This window comes from Aethalodelphis obliquidens, unplaced genomic scaffold, assembly GCF_003676395.1.
Source record: "Aethalodelphis obliquidens isolate GAN/ISIS:26980383/991018 unplaced genomic scaffold, ASM367639v1 scaffold14, whole genome shotgun sequence".
Classification (NCBI taxonomy): domain Eukaryota; kingdom Metazoa; phylum Chordata; class Mammalia; order Artiodactyla; family Delphinidae; genus Aethalodelphis; species Aethalodelphis obliquidens.
In genome coordinates, this window is record NW_020837958.1 from 25,151,884 (window position 1) to 25,174,647 (window position 22,764).

The 22,764-nt window shown below is 43.6% G+C and overlaps 1 protein-coding gene across 3 annotated transcripts in view; it reads right to left on the minus strand.

Annotated features, from left to right (window-relative positions):
* The window catches only part of NELL1 (neural EGFL like 1), an 867,563-nt gene that overhangs the window by 562,654 nt on the left and 282,145 nt on the right, over positions 1–22,764 (minus strand). The gene's annotated exons all lie outside the window — the stretch shown is intronic.

Sequence of the window (22,764 nt, forward strand, 5' to 3'; positions counted from 1 at the left end):
CTGGTGGCTCAGTGGTTGAGAGTCCGCCTGCTGATGCAGGGGACACAGGTTCGTGCCCCGGTCCCGGAAGATCCCACATGCCGCGGAGCGGCTGGGCCCGTGAGCCATGGCCACTGAGCCTGCGCGTCCGGAGCCTGTGCTCCACAACAGGAAAGGCCACAACAGTGAGAGGCCCACGTACCGCAAAAAAAAAAAAAAAAAAAACTATAAACTGTCCAACTAATTTGTTTCTAAGATAAATCACTGGGAACACACAATTCCTCAATAAACATTGCAGACAACACAAAATATACCTCATCTCATACTCTGGCCAAAGGGAGAAATAAGAAAAGTAGAGGGAAAAAGTGAAGAAAAATATAAATCAAAGAAGAAAGAGAAAGGAAAAGAGAAAGAGGTAGAGGGTATGGATACAAAAGAGAGGGAAGAAGACGAGAGAACTGTAGAGAGGGGAAAGAAGACCAGAATAAAATCAGACTGTGAGTTACGCTCAGATTGTCACATAAATATATTAATTAATTAAACTGGTTTTACCAATCCCAGCTTTTCATTTCATCAGTGGACACTCCCTGTTATCACTGCCCTTTGAATGCTGATTAGGTCTTCAGTATGAAGTCATTCACTTAAAGCCCCTGTGTTCTCCAAATGTTTTTTCTAGCTCTGAATGGGTCATATTTCCTCTGGCCAAAGCACTCCATAAAGTCTGCAGGAGGAAATAATTCTCTTTGCACCAAGACCAGAGAGCTTGCCTAAAGCAGTAGTTCTCAATCCTTGTATCAGAATCACAAGGAGAGCTTTAAAAGAAAATACTGACGTCCCAAATAAAAGACTGACGCCCTGTCTGCTCTGAACTAATTAAATCAGAATCTCCGAGGACCAGTCCTCAATGAGGAAATCTTATGCTCTGGGTGGAAAACATTGTTCCATCCCCTCAAAAATGTAGAAGTGCTTCTAGAGTGTAGGTTCCTACACTCTAGATTTTATAATTATAACATGATATATATAATTATGTTTTTTCTCTGTTTTCAGCTGGGTTCTGCAAAAAACAAATGAGTTTCTAAGAACCAAGTTCAGAAGCAGGTTTTCTCTGCAGACTTGTGTCTACCTGACCTTTGTAACGTGTGAGCCAAAGAGGAGCTAAAACCACTGAGAAAGCTAAGCTGCAGCAGGAGTTGTGTGTTCAATGACCCCTGAAGCACAGCTCAGCTTCACCCCCCTTGTCCACTGCCAGGCCCACCCCGGCAGCTCAGCACCTTTTAATGCCTTTTACCTGTTCATTTTAGTCCAACAAATAAACTGTTCCAGAGAGGGTGCTAAGGTTTCAAGGAAACTAAACTGCTAAAAATCAAAACAAAACAAAAGCCTTTTAGAAACTGTAAACCGTAAGAAAATTGTCCTTAAAACTGACCCTCTGGGGGCTTCCCTGGTGGCGCAGTGGTTGAGGGTCCGCCTGCCGATGCAGAGGACGCGGGTTCGTGCCCCGGTCTGGGAGGATCCCACGTGCCGCGGAGCGGCTGGGCCCGTGAGCCATGGCTGCTGGGCCTGTGCGTCCGGAGCCTGTGCTCCGCAATGGGAGAGGCCACGACAGTGAGGGGCCAGCATACCGCAAAAAAAGAAAAAGAAAAAAAAAAAAAAACTGACCCTCTGCCCTCTGGTTCCATTGGCAGAATCCCAGAACCTGAGAGGTGGTTATCGCTGAGACAACCCAGTTCTGAGAGAACCACAGCATTATTTGTACATAATCCATGGACATCTTTGAGCATTAACAGGACAGTGGAGGAATAAACAGGCATGAAGATCATTATCAACTCTGGGCCTGGTGTGAAGAGTCTCAACACAGGATGTTTGAGAACTGACTCCGTGTCGTCGTGTATTCCTTTATTCTGCCAGCTTGGAATTTTTTCTTTCCTTTGGTTAATAGTCAAGAGTGCTTTACTCATTGCTAATTGGAGACACGGTCCCTGCCCTGCAGGAGCTGGAAAACTAAGTAGAGAAACCAGAAATAGAGAGGAAACAGCTAAGTCAGGCTTTCCCCAGAGTAATCATGGGAGCTTCTGGAGCTTCAATCAGAGATGCCCTGTGAGAATGGCCGGCGCTCTCAGACATGGTGAATTACTGCCTTGTGAGAACTAAACCAATGGGTATAACATTTTTCCTACATATGTCGTTCAAAATAAATTTTGATCCTAAACCTTCCCCTCAGCTAGTCCCTTATGCTCCTTTATGAAAGAAAAATAATCACTGGCATTGATTCTCCTACCTTCCCCCAGAGAACATCCGTTAATCCTTGGCAGGACACTAAGAAAGGACATGTTACAGCCCACCAGAAGGAAATGTCCCCAAAGAGCTGACCGTGCATGTGTTTCTAAGAAAGAGAGGGACAGGGGTCTGGGCTGGCATACAAAAAGCAGCAGAATGTAATTATCTGGAGCCGGGGTCTTGAGGTGAAGCAGACCCATGTCTACACTTAGCTGCATGACCTTGAGCAGGATATATCACCTCTCCAAGCTCAGGTTTCTCCTCTGTCAAATACGTATGATAAGATTATTTAATTCAAAGGCTAACAGTGGATATTTTACAATTTACTAACGAATGCAAAATGCTCAGCACAGTGCCTGGCACGAAATAAATGCACGATTGATTCACTCACGCAAGAAATATTTCATGAGTATATAGAAGGTGCCAGGCAACGTTCTAGGGACTGGGACGAGAAACACGACACAAATTCCTGCTTCTGTGCTGCTTACCATCTACTGTTACGGTGTAGAGCGTTTCACGTGGTGGTGATTGCTACGGAGAATATAAAAGCGGAGAAGGGGGACAGGGAGTGGGGATGATACACAGTTTGAAATAGACCTTACTGATTTGACAACATGTCAAATCAGGAAAAACCTGAAGAGGTATGGGAATGAGCCGTACAGAGGAAAAAGCCACTGCAACAGCCTAGAGGGAAGAGTTTGTCTGGTGTGTTTCAGATAAGCGCGGAGGTAGGAGGGGCAGGAAGAGGCTACGTATGGGGAAGGTTAGGAGGAGATGAGATCCAAGAGGTAAGGGCATCGCCAACTAGGGAGGGCTTTGAAGCTTGGCTTTTACACTGAGTGAATTAGAAAGCTGAGGAAGAGGTCTGGGATAAGTGACACGATATGATTTACACTCTACCAGGATCCCCTTAGCAGCGATGTGCAGAAGAGATGGGGGGGGGGGTGCAAGAGCAGACACAGAGAGGGGAGTGAAGAGACGGTTGCAATCATAGAGGTGACAGTTGATGGTGGCTTAAACCAGATAGTGACAATAAAGATGGGGAGAAGTGGTCAGATAGATTCCGGATCTATTTTGACGGTTTAGTCGACAGAATTTGCCACTGAATTACATGTGCAATGTGAGAAATCGGAATCAAGGATAGCTCCTGAGGTTTTAGCCTGAGCAAATGGAATGACAGCCTTTAATTGATGGGAATGATGGACAGAGAAGCAGGTTGGGGAAGACAGGTCATGGGAAATACAAGAAGCTCAGTTTTAGATGTAAGTTGTACATGCCTTCTGGACACCAAGTGGAGTTATAAAGTAAGCAGTAAAATGTGTGAATCTAGGATGGAGGGGTCAGGGCTGGATTCACATGTGAATGTGGGAATCACTAGTATATAGACAGTATTTAAAACCATGAGACTACATGAGATCAGCAAGGAAGGGAGTCAAAACAGAAAGAGAAGTCCATGAAGAGCACCCTGGGAGCTTCAATGGTCAGAACTCAGGAAAGCGAGGAAGAACCAGCAAAGGATACTGAGAAGAACTGACCATTGAGGACAACCAGGTGATATATATGTAACCTAAACTTCCTTTAAACTTATTCACTTAATTATGCATGCCCCCCATGTACCTACCCAACCAGTATGGCAAAACAGTTCAGAACATGAACTTTAAAATGCGATAAACTTGGATTCAAATCCAGAATCTTCCACTAATGAGGTCTGTGATGCTGGGAAGTTCTTTAACCTTGCTGAGTCTCTGTTTCCTTGACTATAAAGTGAAGAGAATAACGCTAATTTCATAGGATTATGAGGAATAAAGGAGACTTTGCATATAGAGCATAGAGCTGGGTAACCCAGATGCTCATTGAAGAATAGCTAAATCATATGTAAATCAATGAATTTAGAACATTCCCTCACACCATACACAAAATAAACTCAAAATGGGTTACAGACTTAAATATAAGACATGACACCATAAAACACCTAGAAGAGAACATAGGCAAAATAGTCTCTGACATAAATCGTAGCAATGTTTTCTTAGGCCAGTCTTCAGAGGCAATAGAAATAAAAGGAAAAATAAATGAATGGGACCTAATCAAACTTCTATGCTTTTTCCCGGCAGATGAAACTATAAACAAAACGAAAAGACAATGTATGGACTGGGAGAAAATATTTGTAAAAGATGCAACCAACAAGGGATTAATTTCCAAAATATAAAAACAGCTCATACAACTCAATAACAACCCAATCAAAAAACGAGAAGACCTAAACAGACACGTCTCCAAAGAAGACGCACCGATGACCAATAAGCACATGAAAAGATGCTCAACTTTGCTAATTATTAGAGAGGTGCAAAACAAAACCACAAGGAGGTACCACCTCATACCAGTCAGAATGGCCATCAGCAAAAAGTCTACAAATAATAAATGCTGGAGAGGGTGTGGAGAAAAGGGAACCCTCTTACCCTATTGGTGGGAATGTAAAATGGTGCAGCCATTATGGAGAACAGTATGGAGGTTCCTTAAAAAACTAAAAATAGAATTACCGCATGATCCAGCAATGCCACTCCTGGGCATATATTCGGAGAAAACTCTAATTTGAAAAGATACATGCTGCTATGAACATGTCCAATGTTCATAGCAGCACTATTCACAATAGCCAAGACATGGAAGCAACCTGTGTCCATCAACAAATGAATGGATAAAGAAGATGTGAGATATATATATATATATATATATATATATATATATATATATATGGCTACAGTTTTTGAAATTATTACTCATTAAGCACTTTTTCATCACCTACAGGGGATGCAAATAGCACAGTCTCAGGCACTGAGAACAGAATTAAATCTAGCAGAGAACAAAAGATGAAAAGTTCAAAAACATTATACAGACCACGGTCCCCAAGACAAGCTCATTGAAAGAAGTGGCCTTTTCCATTTGATTGATTCAGTCTTATTAGCAAGTGGGAAAGGCAGGGCACTCAAGTGTTTCAAGAAGGAATGAATGAGAGACTGATGTGAAGAAACACTTAAGAGTTTGTGGCGGGGAGAGATCACTGGGAGTTGAAATGGACACCGAACACTTCATGAATGAGATGGGGGAAAACGTTTTCGGTAAATTTTTCCCACTGAATGAACCACAATTTACATAAAGAGCCAAGATGAAAGAGAAAATAAAGAGAGTCTGGAGTATAAAAAACTATAGCATTGGGATTACTGAGTAAGCCTTGGAATCTAAACAGAGAATCCTTTTGCCTTGCTAAGTTTTGTATTAAGGAAGTTTGTTTTGTTTCTCATTTGTCAATCCCAGAATGCAATCTCTTTCACTCATGAATATCAGAAATAAAAGTGAACGGTCATTGAGCTCTAAGTTGGGCCAGGCACTCTTGAATGCAATCTACATTCAGTTACTCCTCAAACGAATCCTCCAAGATAGATACTATTATTATTCCCACTTGATCGATGAAGAAGTTGGGACAATACAATTTTAACTAACTCTACTAAGTACTTAGCAGAGTCAGGACTTGCACCTCTACTCCAGAACTGAGCCCTTAGCTATTACAGTGTGTCCTGAGGAGACTATATGAGTGCATAGGTCCAAACACTGACAAGCGCCGAAGAACCTGTTAGGTAAAGAAAGCCATGGAACAGAGAATTTAGTCAAATTAATGGTAAAGATGATAATCAATATCATTCCCCTGACTGACTTGATTTTGAGCAAATCCATTTTTCTAAGTTGGTTTCATAGTTCAGATATTTGTAAACGAATGAACAAAATACACACATTCCAGAAGTACCCTAATCTCTGAGTGAAACTGAATGTGCTTGTTCTTACTTTGGAACATCAAAACATCTCTAGATCTTTTTTCTTCTCTCTAAAGGATGAGAATTGTTACTAGTTTTGAAAACTCATTAGCCATCTTTATTTGCAAGAAGGCTTTTGAAAAACATTTGCACCTGTTTTGGTACAGCAGCTTCTATGCAATGATGCACCTCCTTAGAGAAATGCTTAGTGATTATGAATACATGCACAAAATGGAAATAAAACAAAATGTGGTGTACTAAAACCCATCGAAGCAACTGAGCAGAACGCCAAACACGTCTGTTTTCCCCAGAGTGATGGGCCAGAACAAAGACGCCACACCAGCCACCTGTGCCCATGCAGCTGGGACATGGGGGTGAGCGTGAACAAGCATCATGCGTTGTGTTTATTAGCATGTTCCATGGTACATTATCTCTCAGGTAATGGTCCACGGGCCTGGCAGGGTTACACACTACCGATGTTCTAAGTCTTAATACTCAAAGGACTTCTCTTTTTCTAGGTAGGGAGTATTTTTCCCCACTGGCCTATTCAACCTGCAGTCTCATAGCCTTAAAAAATAAACGAGCAGCATTAGATATTTTCTGATTTGCAAAGTGATAACATGCGCATGGTAGAACATTCAGAAAATACAAGTAAACACAAAAACCTATAAAAGTTACCTGTATTGCCACTCCCCAGGGGTACCTCCTTAGATTCCAGAATTTAAAAATCAAAGTACAACTAAAACTAGCACAGGGGACTTGCAGGGATGACAGTGTTGTGGCTGACTAGACAGTTTCTTTTACTGTTCTTTTAACTTTGCTATAAAGTCATTCTGTGCGTCTTTTTTTATGTGAAAGAAGATATTAGGGCTTAGTTACAATTCTTTTTATAGTGAGAAAATAAAGGTTTAAAGGAGGAGATCAGGACCACCCAGCTGCTTATCTGAACAGAACTAGAACTGCTGCGTTCCCAGCACCAGGCTTGGCCCTCTCTGTACTCAACTCTCCAAGGTGAAATCCCACTGTTAGAAATTCACGGCTTTGGGTCTTTACGGCATTTTGCTTTTCAACAGTGCCCTATAAGTTCACAACATCCTAGGAAGGGAGGAAGAGCTTAAGCTTTGAGTTACAAAATTTCAGTGAGTATTCTTTCCAGATGCAGCCTCTCAGGGGAGCCAGAGGACGCTGACAGCCCTACACGGCACCCCCTCGCCCAGGACTCTTCCCGCCTATCACAGCCCCTAGGATTCTGCCTGCTTTCCTTTACGTCTTGAACTCTACCACCTCCTGTCTTCTCCTGGGGTTGATACTAATAATGTCAATTCTTTATTGAGTGTTTAATATATGCCAGGTGCCATATTATACATACATTATCTAATTTAACACTTAGGATAGCCTTGTATTCAGTTTATTATCTCTATTTCATAGACACAGAAATACAGGAGGCATAGCCCCAAGGTCATGGAAAAGTAAATAGTGAAACTCAGATTTGCATCTAGGACTGTCCAATTCTAAACTCTTCTTGTTTCTGGATCCTGAGAAGGATGAGTTCTTCCAGGGTCTTGCCATGGCTTGCCTTTTATTGTTAAGAGGTACTACAGATCACTCTGGGGAGATCAGACAGAAATATCAAAACAACCAATAGGACTTTGGATATAAATCATCTTGATTTCAAGGTTTAGCAACCCAATTTAGTAGCTGTGCTCCTGACCTTTGGCAAATCACTTGAATTTCAGAGCTTAATTTCCTTTTCTCCAACTGGGAGGATCTAAGTATTTTACTCAAACCTATGGTGTCTTTAAAATTTGTCATTCAAACCTGTATACTTTTGAAAGGGAAAGCGGGGGTGCTATTAATCATTGTGGTGTGACAACAGGTATAAAACAAGACTTGCCAAGGCAAATCAGTACACATGGTCCTCTGTTAAGGTCAAATAACCTCCTGAATTGCCCAGCATACAGTTGAGGGTCACAGTGTAATAGACTCCTTTTTTTTCCCTGTATAAATGAAGCATTGAATAGTACAGTGGTTTTTCAACCAGGGGCAATTTTGCCTCTTAGAGAACACTTGGTAATGTTTAGAGACATTTTGGTTGTCACAACTCGGGGAGGGAATGCTATTGGGATCTAGTGGGCAGAAGGTAGATATGCTACCAAACACCCTACAATGCACGGAACAGGCCCCTATGAAAAAATGGCAATTGTGCCAAGGTGGAGAAACCCCCAAAATGCACTTTCCATTAAGGCAGCAGAAGAGAGGGTAGAGAAGTTCTGATGTCAAGGACAGAAGTTCACTTGGCTTCTCACGGTTTTATCCTGGGTCAGCCGAAACATGGCGCTACTGAAACCAGTCTCCTTGGAATTCAAGAGAAATGGTACATTCTTTTGATAGTTTAATTACTAGAAACAAAATTGCAAATGGGCCTACCACCACTCTGAAAGTATCATCTCACATCTCAGAGGCAACTCCCTATGTAAGGAATCAAGAGGTCAAGTACAGCGTACATAATGCAATCTGCATGCATTCAAAGAACAGCAAGCTCACATGCAGTCAACACCGGTGCTTCTCTAAAGGTACAACATTGTAATTAGCAATAATAAAGCCTTCATCTGACTTGCCTTCCCTAGGACATGCTCTGATGCTGAAACAAGTTTAATTTTTAAGACCTATGCCTAAAATGAAGCAACTATTTGGGGAACCAAAATTCTCTGAGCGTGAATGAGCAATTACCCTCAACTGTACAGGCCATAATTAATTGATCATTCACTCATATTTTCACACTCAGATAAACATGAAAGAGATATTAAAGATTTAAAAAGCTCTGTTCAGATTTGCAACCCTCCCTTACCCCCAATCAGGCCAAGCTTCAATATTCAGTGTTTCCTTCAGTCTGTGCAGCTTGGCTCAGGAGACTGGCTGTAAGGCTGGATATATAAACACATTTATCTCAACTCTTAAGGCAAATGTAGCTCATTAAAACACAGTTACAGGGCTTCCCTGGTGGCACAGTGGTTGAGAGTCCGCCTGCCGATGCAGGGGACAGTCCGGGAAGATCCCACATGCCGCGGAGCGGCTGGGCCCATGAGCCATGGCCACTGAGCCTGCGCATCCGGAGCCTGTGCTCCACAACGGGAGAGGCCACAATAGTGAGAGGCCCGCATACCGCAAAAAAATAAAGTAAAATAAATACAGTTACAAGCAAAACATAATCCCTCTTTCTCTGTAGAAAGGGCACTTTGTAGTTTGGGTACACTTCTGAAGGTCTAAAAACTTTAGGAAAGAGAATTTTTTTTTTTTCTTAATTCCTAAGTTTCTCTCTGTACTATCAGCCAGCAGATCCCTACCAGGAGAGGTTTCCTCCTGCTCATCACGAGGGTAAACAAGTTCACACAGCTTCACAGATCACTGCTGATCAGTACAATGTCCAGCTGGTCTACAGCAGGGGCTCCCAAAATTAGTGGCCAGTTTGGGCCTCCTACAGTGGTATCTCTCCCAAGCAGGAAAGGGATAAAAGGAGCAAGTTCAGAGGCCCTCCCACACAAAGATGTCTTTTCTGACACAAGTCTATTTATCAAGGCAGAAAAAGTACAGAGAGACAAGAAGGAGTGATGTCTTCCTGTCACTGCAGATCAGGGAGATAAAGTCAAAGTGATACCAGGCAGGGAGACTGAACAGCTGAGATGTGGAGAAGGTTCAAGAGATACACCATCTTGGGCTTCCCTGGTGGCGCAGCACTTAAGAATCCACCTGCTAATGCAGGGGACACCGGTTCGAGTCCTGGTCCAGGAAGATCCCACATGCCGCGGAGCAACTAAGCCGATGCACCGCAGCTACTGAGCCTGTGCTCTAGAGCCCGCGAGCCACAACTACTGAGCCCACATGCCACAACTACTGAAGCCCGCGCGCCTAGAGCCCATGCTCTGCCACAAGAGAAGCCACTGCAAGGAGAAGCCCGCACACCACAACGAAGAGTAGCCCCCGCTCACCGCAGCTAGAGAAAGCCTGTGCGCAGCAACAAAGACCCAACACAGCCGAAAGTAAATTAAATAAATAAATTTTAAAAAAAAGAGAGAGAGATAAACCATCTTGAGTTTACAGAATAAGGCGAAGTTTCTGCTTTCTACCGGGAAAGTCCCTCTCCCCATCTGCTTTTTCATCTCTTAAAAATGAACCTTTTTTTAAAAAAAAAAAGAACTTTCTTCTCAGATAGCCTCAGATAGAATTAACCACTCCCAATTTGGAGCTGCTATAAGAGAAGATATACAGTTCTATTATATTCATTGGACTAAACTAATACATTTACTTAAATGTATGTTTAGGGCATTTTTAATTTCCTACTGCCCAGCACTGTGTCTTGCACAAAATAGGGCATAAAATAAAGTTCTGACCAACTGAATTGAAATTATATGGGAACCATATCCTGATGCTATATTGGTGTGTACTGCTCTGGAGTATAGTCAGATACATAATGGTTAATATCTCTCAAGCACTTGCTAAGGGCCAAGCACCATTCTAGGTGCTTGGTAGTTGGCATATGATAGTATTATTTCCACATACTAATTGGACTACAACCGAGTAAGATGGGTACTCATATCTCCATTTTAGAGTCAAACAAGTGAAGGCACAGAGAGTTGTCTGTGGTCGCGTGACTAATAAACGACAGGTCAGGATTCAAAGTAGGCATTCCGTTTGTTAAGTCCACATTCTTAACCATTAGGTTATACTGATGCAAGAGACTATTCCAGGGTGAACAATGGGCAGAGAAGAGTCTAATGCAAGTGCACGTCATAAACAGGTACTGGGCTCAGATTAACATATATACACTATTATATATAAAATAGATAACCAACATGGACCTACTGTATAGCACAGGGAACTGTACTCAATATTTTGTAATAACCTATAAGGGAAAGGAATCTGGAAAAGATATATACGTATATAATTGAATCACTCTGCTGTACACCTGAAACTGACACAATATTGTAAATCAACTGTACTTCAATAAAAAGTAAAATTTTAAAAAATCTGGGGCTTCCCTGGTGGCACAGTGGTTGAGGGTCCGACTGATGCAGGGGACACGGGTTCGTGCCCCGGTCTGGGAAGATCCCACATGCCGCGGAGCGGCTGGGCCCGTGAGCCATGGCCGCTGAGCCTGCACGTCCGGAGCCTGTGCTCCGCAACGGGAGAGGCCACAGCAGTGAGAGGCCCGCGTACCGCAAAAAAAAAAAAAAAAAAAATCTGGAGCAGAATTCAGGATTTGGGTCCAGGGCTAAACCGAGCAATGGCCCTCAGGCAGGCCACTCAGAGTGCGCATCCGCTCCGCTGGTGTCTGCATCCAGATGGTTGCCGCTCCTCCTGACTAGTCCTGGAGCTCTGGGACAGGACGACACAGAACACATCAGTATTTCTCAACCACAGCGCTACTGGTGTTTGGGACCAGATAATCCTTTGTTGTGGAGGGTTTGTCCTGTGCACTGGAGGACGTTTAGCAGCATCCCCGGATTCTACCCACTAAATGCCAGTAGCATATCCCAGTGGTGAAAACCAAAAATGTCTCCAGACATTACCAAACGTCCTCTGAGGGCAAAATCACCCCCAGCTGAAAATACATGTAGCCCCTAACCAGACAAGACAGACTCAGAGTGTACAATGACCCTACTTCCCTTTCTGGCATCAGAGTAAACCATACTCACCTGGAATGATGGGACACTCTAACTCTTAAACCCCTCTTGGGCCACATATAGTCACCCTTTCTCCCGCCACTGAATATTGGCAGGACAGAAGGTGATGTTAAAGTTCAGCCGTGTCTTCCTGCTTGGGAGTCTACGTTTCCTGTGTAACAGGTCACTCATTTAGGGGAAAAGGAGTCCAGCTGACTCTCGAACAACACGAGGGTCTGGGGCACCAACCCTCCGTGCAGTTGAAACCCTATGTGTAAATTACAGTCAGCCTTCTGTATGTGCAGCTCCTCTCTATCAGTGGTTCCTTTATCCACATTTCTGTATCCACGGATTCAACATCTGTGGCTTGTGGAGCACTGTAGTATCTACTACTGAAAAAATTCCGTGTATTAGTGGACCTGAGGTGTTCAAATCCACGTTGTTCAAGACCCAACTGTACTGGTCCTGGTTTTGCCCTAGAACTAGGATGCCCTTCATCAGACTAATATACGCTAGGAGATAAGAAGAGCAAATGTAATCATTCCTATTTAATTTTTTTTTACTTTTATTTTTTTATTTTTTTTTACATCTTTATTGGAGTATAATTGCTTTACAATGGTGTGTTAGTTTCTGCTTTATAACAAAGTGAATCAGCTATACATATACATATGTTCCCATATCTCCTCCCTCTTGCGTCTCCCTCCCTCCCCCCATCCCTATCCCAGCCCTCCAGGGGTCACAAAGCACCGAGCTGATCTCCCTGTGCTATGCGGCTGCTTCCCACTAGCTATCTACCTTACGTTTGGTAGTGTATATATGTCCACGCCTCTCTCTCGCTTTGTCACAGCTTATCATTCCCATTTAAAACAGCATGCACACGAGACTCAGGTTAGGTGATTTATCCGAAGTCACAAAGCTGGCTTGTGTTAGAACTAAGACTCAAGCCCAGACTTTTTATGTCAAACTTGATTATAGCTCCCTGACACCCCCAAGGGGAGTAAAGCTTTCACAAGACCAATTAAAGCAGAAAGAAAGGTGAAAACTTCCCAACTGCATTCTGATGACTAAACCATCTTGAGGCGAGAGTGGGAAATGTCCAAACATTAGGAACACTTAAAATGAAGCAGCATAACAAGGGCTGAATGGGAAGCAGCCTGTGCCAATGAAAAACAAATAAGGATTCTGCCACATCGCATCCGTCTCTAACTTGTACCATGTGGTAAATAACAGAGCTAAGCATTCCTGCAAAAACCCACTCGCTAAAAATTCCCAAGTACAGCTGAAGAGTCACTGAAAATATACATCTTTTCTTGCACCAGCTTGGGGGGAAACAACAGCACATTACATGTCGGCTTCATCTTTACACCTGCAGCCAAGAACCTCTTTTCCTACCAGACAGCCATGATGTAATGGACCTGCCACAATGAAACAGCCCGTGACGAGAACCAGGCAGACAGAGAGGAAAACAGCATCCTCTGAAGAACTGAAAATTCTCCTAATCAGGGAGATCAAACCCAAACATCTGACACCCCTGGAGCCACAACAGTGAGAACAGTTTGTTCCCAGTTGCTATTGGTTTAGCAGATCAGTCTTTGTGCCCACCGGCCAAAATATTTCCCACTGTTCCATATACTCAGACATAGCTTTTACAGAATGACAGAATCTGTGACACCATGGCCTCTAACCCGCCGTGGACCCCGAGTGTACTCCTTTGGAAGTTGTAAGGCTGAGGTAGCTATGAAAGTGTTCGATCATTCATATGTTACACATATCTTACTAAATCCTGTTCAATCCTAGTCCCGGGGCTAGGGATACCAGGAGGAATAAGTAAAGGTTCTTGATGCAATTACCTTACAGAATTAAGGAAAAGACAAACATACAAATATTTACTTTGGATACTTTGAGGTAAGCCTGATAAATAAGTTCAAAATGTAAGAGGACTAAGGAGAAATAAATGACCAATTGTGCCTAGGATCTCAGAATGCAGAAGGATGATGTTTAAGCAAAGTATTAAAGATGGAGAAGTTAACCAGGTAGATAAAAGAGGGAAGGATCTCCCCAGCAGATGGAACAGAATGTGCAAAGGCACGGATATATGAAATACTCAAGTTAGTTATAGAAGTCTCAAAACTTCAGTAGAGCTACAGCACAGACTGTGAGTGGGTAAGTGATCAATCATGGCCAACTTTATCTTCCACTCTATGGAACTAGTTTCTACTTTACCTCATAGATAATGAGGAGTTATTGCTGATTAGGAGAAAAGACACATGATCAAATTTGCATTGACAAATATCAATCCGTTTGAAAAATGTAAGAGATGGACATATAATGCAAATTAGACAGAAAGCAGGAGGGGACTTCCCTGGTGGTGCAGTGGTTAAGAATCCACCTGCCAATGCAGGGGACACGGCTTCGAGCCCTGGTCCGGGAAGATTCCCACATGCCGCAGAGCAACTAAGTCCGTGCGCCACAACTACTGAGCCTGCACCCTAGAGCCTGTGTGCCACAACTACTGAAGTCCGCACGCCTAGAGCCCGTGCTCCGCAACAAGAGAAGCCACCACAGTGAGAAGCCCGTGCACCGCAACAAAGAGTAGCCCCCCTCGCCGCAACTAGAGAAAGCTCGCGTGCAGCAATGAAGACCCAATGCAGCCAAAAAATTAATTATTTTAAAAAAAAAGCAGAGGAGGCTTCCAACAAAAAAATCTAAATAGAGCGGAGCTCATATTCCAATGGGAATGGGGAAGACACATAAAAAATATAAAAGAGCTTCAGGTATATATGTCTGTGTGTGTGAGAGAGAGTGTGTGTCTGTATAAAATTCATTTAATCCTATGAGGCGGTACTATTATTATCTTTATTTAACTAATGAGAATACTATATCAGTCAGAGCTTGATTAGGAAAATAGAAGCCAACCTATGGATTCCAGGTATGGAAAAGAAGGTGAACACTGAAGCTGTTCATATTGTTTGGAAGGACCAGGAGAGTAAACGCTGGGAAGCAACCACTAGTGATCTCAGACTGTAGCAATGAAGTCAGTCATTTTGAGAGCTCACCAGGAAGCCACTAAAAATCTGAAGAATCTCTGAGACCCTCTTACCACTGCTTGGAGCTGCAGTGTAAACAGGTCATTCTTAAGAGCTCATTGGAAAACAGCTGTGGCTCCCACATCCACCAGGTGTCTGGCTGTAACTGCTTCTGGAGAACAGGGGCTTCTCCTCTCCTTCCTCCCGACACGTGTCCAAGGGCCTGTCATTGGCTGCTACTAACCAGAAATCATTTAGGAAAGAAAAGTCTGGGAATTTTTTTTCCTGCTTCTCTGTAATATGATGTAAATGGTGCCTTTAGAAGGGGTTGGTGGTGGTGGTGGTGCCCAGTCAACAACACAGAATCCAGCATAAAAACTGAGGCATGGAGAGTTTGGGTGATTTTCCCAAGAACCCCTAAGAGTTGAGACCAGAGAGGTTAACTAATTTGCTCAGGGTCACACAGCTCATAACAAGTAAGATTACAAGGCTTACCCATTTAACCACTACGCTGATATGAGAAATGAGAGAAAAGAAGAGATGAAGAATAACTTCCAGGTTTCAGATTGGATAGCAAATTTAGATGCTGCTAAATTTAAACTATTCTAAACTGTTCTTTTGCGCCCCAAAAAAGCCGTGTGAAACAGGAAAAAAGAAGAAGAAAAAAGCTTAAAGGCTATAATCCTCACTCTAATGGAATTCCAAAAAGCTCTTAGTTACTGGTATCTGGACCTTGAAAATTTTCAGCACACCTGTGACTTCAGTGGCCTACAGGAAGCACCAGGACAAGCCAGTGTGAAAGTCCCCTTAATTTTAGCCCTGGAAGCAGAGCAGAGGTTTTGGGATCAGGTCCTTGAAGCTGCTCTTCTCAGTCTTAAGAGAATGTTGCCTTAATAGTCTCAGGATAAAATGGCTTTCCAATGAGATTTCTATAAAACATTACTACAACTACTAATAATAAATTCAACAGCCAATATTCCTACCATTCAGATTAATGTGGCTTTTCCATTTCATAGTCCTTTACTCAAAGCTTTCACCTTGATCAAATTGCTAAGGGACATGAATTTTAAATGCCTCATGGCTCAAGTAAAACTGACTCAAATAGATTGTTTCAAAATTTGTAAAAGGCTTACAACAATCTACCATAATAAATAAAGCCAATATTTATACCTAACTGGAATCCTCTATAATATTTCATTCATTCATTCAGTGGCTACTCTGTACCCCACACTGTTGCAGGGTCCAAAGCTACAAAGACAACAAAGTCACATTCACAGAGACCAAGGGTCAGCACACTTTTTCTGTAAAGGGTCAGATAGCAAATATTTTTGGCTTTACAAGTCATATGATCTACTCTTGCAATTACCTGACTCTGTCATTTTGAAAGCCTCCACAGACAACGTAAATGGATAGGCAGACTGTTTCCAACAAGATGCATTCAAAGACAGGTAGCTGGCTGGGACTTCCCTGGTGGTCCAGTGGTTAAGAATCCGCCTTCCAATGCAGGTTTGATACCTGGTCAGGGAACTAAGATCCCACATGCCGAGGGCAACTAAGCGCATGCGCCACACTAATGAGCCGGCGCGCTCTGGAACCCACACACCACGGCTAGAGAGAAGCCCGTACACTGCGAGGAAGAGCCCGCTCACTGCAATAAAAGATCCCGCATGCCGCAACGAAGATCTCACGTGCCACAACTAAGACCTGATACAGCCAAATTAATTAATTAATTTTTTAAAAAGACAGGTAGCTGGTTAAATCTGGCCTGGAGGCTATAATTTGCCAACAGTGGTCTAGACCACTAAACCAAAGTATGAATCCTCAGAATCTAGAAAAATGGTACAGATGAACCTATTTGCAGGGCAGGAATAGAGATGCAGATGTAGAGAACGGACATGTGGACACGGGGTGGGGGGAGGGCAGGGGGACGGGATGAACTGGGATGTTGGAACTGACATATATATACTACCATGTGTAAAACAGATAGCTAGTGGGAACCTGCTGTATAGCGCAGGGAGCTCAGGTCGGCGCTCTGTGATGACCTAGATGGGTGGGATGCGGGGGTGGAGAGATGCAAGACAGAGGGGATATATGTATACATACAGCTGATTCACTTTGTGTACAGCAGAAACTAACACAACATTGTAAAGCAACTACATCCCAATTTTTAAAAAAAAGAGAAAAAAAGGAAATATCAGCATCACTTGGGGACTTGTTAGAAATGCAAATTCTCAGGCCCCACACAAGCCCACTGAATCAGAAACTCTGGGGGTGGGCCCTAGAAATATGTGTTTTAATAAGCCCCCCATGTGATTCTGATACATACTAATGTCTGAAAACCACTGGTCTGGACCTGCGCTGTCCAATATGGTAGCAACGACCAACTATATAAATTAAAGTTTCAGTGCTCACTTGCACTAGCCACATCTCAAGTGTTCAGTAGCCACACGTGGCTGCTGGCTACCCTATTAAACATATTCCCTCTCACTGCACAAAGCTCTATTGGACAGCACTGGTCTAGACAGACACATTGACCCAAAATCGCCAGGTGTCATGATAGGTACAACAATGTACCAAGTACAAGTGGGGCATGAAGTTAGGGATGGTCAGTTCTACAGGTGGGGAAGGGGGTCACTGAAGGTTTAACAATGATGGGGCATGAGTGGGAAACCAGTAGGGAGACGTAACTTAGGGTAAAAGTACAGCGTGTACAAAGGCACCAACAGATGAAGGGCATAGGTTGTTACAGGGACTGTGATTTCTTCACTACAGCTAGAAAAAAAAAGGAGTGCCTGTGGGTGAGAATGGAGAAAGGAAACTAGAGAGACGGTGGAACTAAATCATGGCACACTTACGTGCCTTTCTCAGGGGTTTGGAGACCTCCTGGGTATTCAAAGTAGGATCGGTTTGTGCTTACCCAACCAAATGCTTCCATGGCCTAAGAAAAAGTAAGCAATGTGTTTATCTGATTTATCTCAAGGCTTCTCTAGGTAATTGGTTTATTCTTAGCTACTGGAAGGGAGAAAGTGGGTGAATTCAACCAAAACGGATTTGTCATTAAAAAGAAGGTATGTAATTGCACTCACCTTGCCCTGAATAGTCCTGCCTGTCCAAACACACAATGGAAATGGAAAGGTTAGTTAACGACATATTCATTACCTGGCATCCATCCATTAGTGGCCAGTAATGCCAATAAGCACCACAGTGGAAGAGCCTCTTTCCACCGCAAGATCTGCAGGATGCAGTTACTTTCTGCCAGTATGGGAAGCACAGAAGGCAAATGCTATAGGATCCTGGAGCTCAGTGTTCAGATATAAAAGCTCTATACATCAGGTCCACATAAACCAGGCTGAAATGGCCATTTATATAGCAAAGCAGTTGCCCAGAAACAGGGACAATGCAAAGATCATTGTTTGTGGGAATGAAGAGCATACTGTGTTTCTAACAGGATGTGCCTGCTAAAAAGAGGGCAATGTTATGTTTTACTTAAATGCAATGTTAACACCTGTAAAGAAGAACCATTTAGAGGAAAAGCACAGATGGGGCTCTGGAATCGATTATTGGTGGGAGGGGGAAAAAAGAAGGGATGGGAAGGAACTTGAAAATGGGCCTTACATTCCATTATGAACCAAAGGTGTTTCAGAGGTGCTGACCTTTTCACAACAGCATTGATTCAGCCACAGGACAATAAAGCCGTGGAGCAAAAAAACAGTCACCTGAGGGTCACAGGTTAAAGCAAATTGTGAAAGAAGAAAGAAGCTTGACCTTCAAAGGCTAATATATTGTAAGGCCAACACCACCCAGACAGGCATTTATCACCAAGGTCACTCCCAAGTAGGAACTGCTTTCAACATAGAGAAACGGGAGGCTGGTTTGCAGAGCAAACCCTGAGCCCACTCTGCTTATACCCAGTTCCCACAGCAGTAAGTTCAACAGCAAGGATGAATCTCTTCCTCTTCTTCTGGGCCCTTCGTTGACAACCTTGCTCCATTCACACTTGGGTCCGTTCTTTAAAACGGCATCCAGCAATAAACAAAACTAATGTATTCATCAAACTCCTTGATGTTAAAGCTTGAAGGAAAACTGAGCATCACATCTCCAGAAGAAGGAAGAAAAAAAGGAAAACGAAATAAAACTGGTGAACAGAAAACTATTGTCAAAAGGTGGTTACCTAAAGAAAAACAGAGCTGACATAACAAGAAAAGGTACAGAAATCTGAAAAAAAACGGACAAAGTTCAGGTCAGTGAACAAGTATGCTCAGCGATAAGTGAAAGCCAAGAGGCAGAAGGTCTGACAAGTGCAATAGGAAAGGTCAGCTAAGGAAAACAAGAGCCAAAATTAAGGCTATTTTTTCAAAAGTGCTTAAGAAGCTGCTACGAAAACCACCACAACGGGGAGATGGGGGGTGGGTGGGACACAATCTCTGACTTTCTTTAAATAATATTTTATTAACAAGTTCACCAAGTAAACAAATTAATTACTTTTCCAGTCCTGTGTTCATTTATTTAATCAACATTGTTAAGCCTCTAATATAGTACTGTGCTAAGCAATGGATTCACAAATATACATAAAATATACTCTCTGTCTTCCAGGATTTCATAGTGTCCTGAGATTAGAGCAATCCACAAGCAAGTAATTACAGAAATATAAGTGCTCAAACCAGGAGCTGTGCATTCACTGAATTACGGTTTCATCAGTCCCATGAATATAAAACTTACTTGGGAAATAAGCCCGTCTAGCGCTTGGTTAGAAAAAGTTCAGACTGTAAAGAACGCCAGCATTGCGGGGCTGAGGAAGTAATAGCACATTAAACTCCATTTCTTCATTAATCTGTCCTAGGGAGGATCTTTCTCAGCTGTTCAAACAGAACTTACAGTGTGAACAGGGAGAGAAGATAAGGTACCAAATGTACAAACTTGATTCCACTCCAAGAATTCCCATCTCGGAGGTTAGGAAGACCTGCCCGGAGCTGGTTAGACACATTCTGGCAACTGAAAGAATCTAATCGCAAAGTGACAGCACAGGCAACTTCTGCTCAGGGCCCCGGTTTCCCACTGCATCAAATCCAACTAAGTCACTGAGTCGACACGGTTGAATCCAACTGAAAATCCCCTTCCGAGGAGCCGGCGGAAGGAGCTCCCACACGACAAGGCGGGAACAATTAGAACAGCAAAATAAAGTAGTATTGGATTACAACCCAAAGTACAAAATAAGTATCTATGAGTCTTCCTCCCCAAAACACAGAACCCCAGCCTAACAGTGAGAAAAAAAATCAGACAAATCCCAACTGATGGGCATTCTACATAACGCCTGACCAGTACACCTCAGAACTGTCAAGGTCATGAAAAACAAGGAAACTGTCACATCAAGGGGAGCCTAAGGGGAGATGATGACTAAATATAAGTGGTGTTTCTGGATGGGAGACTGTCACAGATAAAGAACATGAGGTAAAACCACGGAAGTCTGAATAATGGCATGGGCTTTAATTGATTACAATTTACCAACTCTGGTTCATTCACTGTAACAAAGGCATCACACAGCTAGCGTAAGATGCTAATATAAGGGAAACTGAGAACTCCTTGCACTCTCCTAGCAACCTTTCTGTAAATCTCAAACTGTTCCGAAGTCAAAAGTTCATTTAAAGAACAAAAAACATCCTTGGCAGGTGACGTTGGACCTACTTAATTCTCACAGCAGCCCATTTTTGTAACGGTTGTAATTATCTCCGTTTTACAAAGAAGAGAACTAAGACAGAGAGTAGTTAAGTAACTTGCTCAAGGTCACAGGACTGGTGGCAAGTGGATTCAGATCCCAATGGTCTGATTTCAGAGACTGTGCTTTCAGCCACACACTGTACTGACCCCACATCCTACACTCCAAGCGCTTTCTCGCCTGCACGCGCTTTGTTCCTACTCATCCCTTCCAGGGATAGCGCTTTTCTCCAGGCTAGACCACTGCTTCTGGGCTTTCCTGGCACAGGCTCTGAGATTTTCTCCTGCCTGGTTGCCTCCTTTGCTGCCATTTCCGCCCCCACCCCCGCCGCCATCCTCTGGCCATCTATGTTCACCCCTTGCCTCAAGATTAGAAACCAAATTGGCATCTTCCTAGGCTCTTCCCAACCAACCCCAGGTTTTTCTAACCTTTCCAGGGCTAATATCTTCAGCACTGTTATACCCTGGGGCCAGAGGGAGGGCTTAGGTCAGATGAGTATCCACTTCAACATGGGGCACAAGCCAGCAGTCCCAGGGGATGGCCAGGGCTCTGCCTGCATCAGGGCACCATGAGCATCATGGGAGAGACCAAGAATGGTGGGCTGGTCCTAAGAGATGCCAGCCAAGACTCCCCCAGGATAAGGGGGTGAGTGGGCTTCCCATGCCCCTAACTCCAGATAATTCCTGGATGGGGGAGAGAGAAAGGGCACCCCTGGGGAAAACTTTGTGGTCTTCAGTGAAAGGCTGACAGGGAGAACAGCTGTGAACACAGCACATCAAAGGGTATGCTGGGATACTCTCATACGTTCCCAAAGGCAACATCTGGGATACGCTATCAGAGTTGGAAAAGACAGAGCAAACCACGTGAAGATTCGCAGCTCCGGGATGCTTGCTGTATGAAACAGAGCATTCTGGTTATGGGAGGGTGCTCGACTTACCTTAGTGCGGCATCAACAGGAAAATACAGCAGCTAAAGTGGTGCTCAACGTGGGGTGGCCTATGTCCTCTGGGCTTGAATATCGACATGGAAGCCAGAGGAGACACAGGTCCTAACTCAGAGGCGCTCTCATCGTGGTACCCAGAAGCCCAGCCTCAGCAGCAGAGCTGGCTCAGTGCATGGGAAAATGCTAAGGCCCTGGAGTCAGAAAGTTGCTCAACTTCTTTGAGCCGCAGCTCTTCGACTGTAATGTGGGAGCAATGGCTTTTGTCTCACAAAGTACCAGTTTGCAGGTGTAAGGCTGGCGCAGTAGCAGGCCTCCAAGAGGGGCTCAGGCAATAGTCATTTTCTGCCCTTCAGATTACAGTGATGACTACAGTGGCAGAAATAACTCTAGATGTTGAAGACAAACACTGGTTTTATGACTTTTTTTGCATGCCCACTACATGCTGGAGATGATGAGCCCAATAGAGACAGAACTCCTGAGCTTAGCTTACCGTCCTAGGGAGAAGGCGGACCATAATCGATAAATTACAATCAAGGGTGTTCACTAAGAAACTGACATAAGTACCCTGCTTATGTGACAGACACAAAGATGGACATCTAAGACCGCCACCCCCAGCCCCCCACTGACCCCGCAGGAAGGACTGGCCACCCAGCTGCAGAGCGCAGTCAGTAGGCAGCCCCCAGCTGTCAGCTCTTTCCCGGTCCACCTTAGCTGCAGGTCTGAGGACATGCTCTTCCCAGGGCAGCCTGCACTGGGGGTAGAGCCATGAGTAGATCTAAAGGCATAGGTGTCTTGGTCTGACGTGACATACATGACAACTCTGACATACAGTATTTACTCCAGGTCTTCGTTGTATCAGCTTTATAACTTCTCCCTCTGCCCAATCCTGCTCCCTTCCATTTCATAGGTGTTGATCCCTAATAAACATTTTGTACCTCACACTCCATCTCAGCAGCATCTGCTTCCGGAAAACCCAACTTGTAACAGGAAGAGAGGGGTGTGGTCCATCCCATGGATGGCAAAGGAAGTCCAAAAAGGCTTCACCAGAAAGGAAATTCTGAGATTGATTTCTGAGGATGATTAGGTCTTAAGGAAGCAAAGAGAAGAGAAATAAGGTTGCCACCTGAGAATTAAACTCATAAAATCCACATACAATGTGGTGAGATTAGCCATCTGGGGAAATAAACCTAGGGAATGTCTGTAAATGTGTGACTGAGGAATTCAGAAGCACTGAAAATCCCCATCAAGGTGATCTGGGAGTCATTTCAAGGAATGAGAACTGCCATGTGATTGTAATTTACTAAGCAGAAGGACGCCTCATCAATGACATTGTACCTTGTTTAGAGAAAATGTGAACAGAAACGGG